Genomic DNA, 5,065 nt, shown 5'->3' with positions numbered 1-5,065 from the left:
TACTTCTGTTTATTTTAATAATAGAGAATATTTGGATGAATAATCAGAATTCTTAGGTGTGTGCGACAAGGTTTTAGTCTCACTTGAACTACACACACACAAAAATTGTACAGCAGAAACGTTTTGTTATCTTTTTAATATTTGAATAATTGCAGGCAGCTCTCATAGTGGTAATATATTTGCACTTTAAGCAGTAGCATTTTAATTAGTCTGTAGCATTGGGACATTCTAATTCATGTATGCAGTGTAGTAATGGAATCAAGCAGAAGTCCTTTGTTAAAGCTGAATGTCCATTCATCTCTTCAGTAAGTTTTGAATTGAGCAGATCTCTGAAATTCTTAATAATGTAGGGTGGTTAACTAGAATTCCTCAGTGTGTTCGTAACTGTCTGATTTAACTGGACAGTGAAATCCTTAACTCTCTTCCACTTATTTTATCATGTGTGTTGAATTACTGGTAACTTCCCAGCATGACTTTGGAAAACATCTGCTCTTCAAATAGCGCCAGTAAATACTTCTAACACTTTTTTTTTTAATACTGTATTTTTGAAGAAACATTACAATGAGACAAAGAGCATCACAGGTACTTAAAGATGCTAGTCTGAACTAGGTTCCCTGTTCAGGTATTCACTGTAATCCACCTATTTGGTAAGCTCAGTGACAGTTGTTATGCATTGAAGAAAATTGTAATATTTTCTTGGAAGCCTCTTATGAAAATGTGTTCCAGTTTCACACAATAGTGTTCCAATTTCAGCCTACAGAACAAACTGTAAAGAATCTCCTGTAAAGAATGAACTAATGGCTATGGTTCTTCACAAAAACAAACCAACCAACCAACCCCCACAACGTCACCCATTTTCAAGCAGTGTTCCTAGACCTGATCTCTTGTGTTTTGGCCAATAGGTAACTCAGACCTGGTAATGCTTACCTACTCTTCATGAAGAAAGACTCAAATGCTGGCAGAGAATCTGATTTAACAGTTAGGCCTGGTTGTTTCAGACTGGCTTAGAATGTTTTTTTTGTTCTGTGTTTCTTTTGGGTTTTTGTTGTGTTTTTTTTTTCTTTCAAATGAGACTCATAATGGAAGCAGGACTAAAACTAACAGGGGATGAGTTGATTTAAACTCTAATGACAAAACTGTCTTGAAAGTTAAGTCTTGTTAAAGGTTTACCTATGTATGTTTCTTAAAAGAGAAAAGCACTTTATTTGAAGAAAACAGCTTTTATTGAGTCTCAGTGCGACTGTAGCCATGCAAGTAATGTATGATTATCATCAGCTCTTTTGGCTTGCAAAACCAGTTGTATTAAGTGTTAAAATAGGCTGGAGACTAAGCACGTGCAGAGGAGATACTCATGTCACATAAAAATTAGTAAGATTTCTGTGTTTGAAATCGATTCACACTTCTGAAAACAAACACATTTTCAGTTAACCCTTCCAGAATCAGTAAAGCCATCTTCTGAAACCTCAAAGGGATCTCAGTATACCTCCTGTTTTATTTCCATTTGGCCCAGTATGGATTTTTTTTCTGTAAAAAAAAAAATATATATATATATATAATCTCCAAAACAAAAACTTTTTTTATAGTTCAAGTCAAAACTTAAGACTGACGTAATGAGGAAGGAGCTAACTTCCTATTTCATGCTATAAATCAGCACTTTCACTTTGGGGTTTTAGTCCCAGTATGTTTCTCCTTTGCACAAATAAACTGTCAAAAAAATATTATTGTTGATTTATCTGACTTTCTTTTTCCAAGAGTAGGTAGCTTCAGAGGATTTACCCAGCAGAGTATTAGAATCACAGAGAGGCTGGCAACTGCACTTTGATTCAGGGGCACTGATTTTTGATACCACTTGCAGCTTATTATTGCTCATTAAGGGAGGTAAGAAAGAAATAAGGGAGAGACACAGTAAGATAGGATCATAGAATGGTTTGGGTTGGAAGTGACCTTATAGATAATGTAGTTCCAACCCCCTGCCATGGGTGGGGTCACCTTCCACCAGACCAGGTTTCTCAGTCCCATCCCACCCGGCCTTGAACACTGCCAGGGAGGGGGCAGCCACAGCTTCTCTGGGCAGCCTGCACCAGGGCCTCAGCACCCTCATAGCCAAGAATTTCTTCCTTATAGCTCTTCTAAATCTACCCTCTTTTAGTTTAAAGCCATTACCCCTAGTCCTATCACTACATGCCCTTGCAAAAAGTCCCTCTCCAGCATTCTTACAAGACCTCTCTAAGTACTGAAAGGCCACAATGAGGTCTCCCCAGAGCCTTGTCTTCTCCAGGCTGAACAACCCCAACACTCTCAGCCTTTCCTCACAGCAGAGGGGTTCCAGGCCTCAGATCATTTTTGTGGCCTCTTCTGGCCCCGTTCCAACAGGTCCATGTCTGTCCTGTGCTGAGGGATCCAGAGCTGGATGCAGGACTCTAGGTGGGAAGATAGTGTTTGTGGGAAAGGATGTTTTCTGGGACAAGAGAATGAGATGGGATATCTTGCAATGCCGGTGAAAAACGGTAAAGGACAGGGAAACCTCAGTTGATAAACTTGCATGGCTGTTTTGGAATGCCAGATTGAAAGCAGTTGTGTTTGAAATCATGCTGAATGAAAATTGCTGCAGGCATTTTTATAAATTGTACTGTCAATATTTAAAATCAGATTTAATATTATAAACCTGGGATTAATGGTGATGCTTAACACCTAGTATTTTACATGACTAGGAAAGCAGGACTACCTAGTCTTGCCTCAGCTTAATAATCAATATGGTTCAATAATTTTGCCATTGTCTAGCTACTATGGTAGTGGTGGTGCTCTCATGTTTTAGAACGTGCTAGGAGGGTCTGGACATTTGGACTACAAAGGACTTAGGGAAGTTTGAGGGTCAGCAAACCCTTTCTCAGAGTATCTTGAACACCAGTTATTCTCTCATCTCTGTGTTGCTCTTAAACCAGGAATTGTCATAACAGGCCTTTCGACACATCTGTTATCAATTATAAATCTGTTATTAATTAGCCAAAAAAAAGAAACTATTCTGTAGCTACAATCAAGTCATGAGACACAAAAAAGGAAAATTACCATTTTGCCTTCAGTTCAGCTGTCTGTTGAAGGTAATTTATCTGTCAACATCAGCTGTCCCAGAGAATAGCTACCCTGAATGTGAAGACTGTAAAGAATAGGGTGAGATAAATCTGTTCAGCTAGAAGTTGCATAAATTACATTATTTATGACAGCATGAAAAGCTTCCTCATCAGTTTGGTCTTTTGGTTGTCAGTTGAAAGCTGGTATGTGATTTGATGTTCAGTTGTACCTTGCAGAAGTTTCCTGTGGTGTAGCCATATTATGTGTAAGCCATCACTGTTTTGCTGTCAGCTTCTGCTGTATGGAGGTACTGAGGCTGCTCCAGAGCTCAGCAGGTAGAGTTTATCATGAAGCAAAACTGGAGCTCCTGCAGCTTTCTTGGGCAGAGGCTGGTGTCTCCAGTAGTGTATCTGTTCACATAGGAACTGGTAGCGCTGCTTTCCTCTAACGTGCCTTCTGCGCATTTGGAAAAGATAAACAAAAGATATGACATAAAACATTTGGCAGCTTTATTATGATGGTATTATTCATGACCTGAGACTGGGAGGTGCTGTTTATTCGGGGGGGGCAAAACCTTCCCCCAAGACATGCCCCTTTTTGTCTGATGTGAGTTTGTCGCCTAAGTTAAACAGGTACCTTCTCTATTTCTGAGAAGGTGCAGAGGAGTTTAGCAGTCCCCTGAGACTGTAATGTTAAGAAGGGTGTTCACTGACATGATCATCAGGTGTCTACTTCTGATCTTACCCATTTTGTCAGTTGTTCTAAGACAAAAGGCTAACAAAGTTTTTTCAGTCCTAGGTGTATTGGCTATGCCATCTTGCATAGTTAAAATGACTGGTTGGTTGCAAGGTCAGTTGGGTTTGGTTTTTTTCTTCAATAAATTAGGTCTGGAGTGGATAACAAAAATTTTCCATGCAGCCTGAACAATGGCTGAGTATAAAATGCTAAGATGAAAGCCCTGTATGACATTAAATCCTTTAAAATAGTAAAGTTTGGTTTAATACTATTGCTCTTTAGTGATATAGCAGGGAAGTAAAAGCCAGAGGGAAGAGGTGTTACTTAAAAAAAAAAAGCACAGGACTGACATAAGAAAAAAATCAGCATTAATGAATGTAGTCTGAAAATCAAATTGAAGTTCCTGTTTCTCAGTCCTGCAAGATTTTGGACTGGCCTTCCACTGGGACAGGGGTGGGAAATGACCCATCTAGTTCTAGAAACAGCACAATGTGTTTACCTGCAGGATTGTATGAGATGGCTGGCTGCAGTGACACAGCTGGGCTCAGTGATCGGCAAAAGCTGTAGGCTGGTAGATTTAACAACAGCAAGAGCTGGATTGTTGGGTTGTTTTTTTTTAATGCATCTGAATTCAGATGGTGCCTAGTCAGTTATACACAATGATTTAGAGATAGAAGAATATATCTACATATATTTTCCAGACATTAAATGATTATTCATGCTTACTTTGGAGAACCTCAAAGCAGAAGTTTGCCTCCAAGTCAGCAGTGGTCCTTGCACAATCATTTGGTTTTCAGAGCATGTACCGTATCTACCAAATTCCTCTTCTCACACCAAACTGAGTACATGAAGTGCTCATTTCCACACGAGAGTAGCAGCTCACAGTTTGACCTGACTGGCTCATTAATCCTGATGTTATGCTCGGATGAGTTCATCCAGATGTAGTTGGTTGAGGAATCTATGGCAGAGATGTCACTGTGGAGTGAAAGGTCCTCATCCAGGTGTTAGTATCTGTAAATCCACAGCGCTGAGGGGCCTGTATTGACTTGCAGGGAACCAGAAGTCCTATCAACACCTCTGTTAATTTGTTTTAAACCCTTGGCTGGCAGATCCTTTAAGACTACGAAGGCACATGTACGTAGCCCACTTGTAACCATACCCTCACAGTTTAATGTGGCAGCGTGGACACCAGACATGGCTGGACAAGACAAGGCCAGGCGGTGCTGTCAATAGCAAACTTAGCCACGTTCTCTGCGTTAAA

The sequence above is a fragment of the Opisthocomus hoazin genome, chromosome 5 (genome assembly GCF_030867145.1).
Source record: "Opisthocomus hoazin isolate bOpiHoa1 chromosome 5, bOpiHoa1.hap1, whole genome shotgun sequence".
In the NCBI taxonomy this organism is placed as follows: domain Eukaryota; kingdom Metazoa; phylum Chordata; class Aves; order Opisthocomiformes; family Opisthocomidae; genus Opisthocomus; species Opisthocomus hoazin.
Note: the sequence above shows the minus strand (reverse complement) of the source record.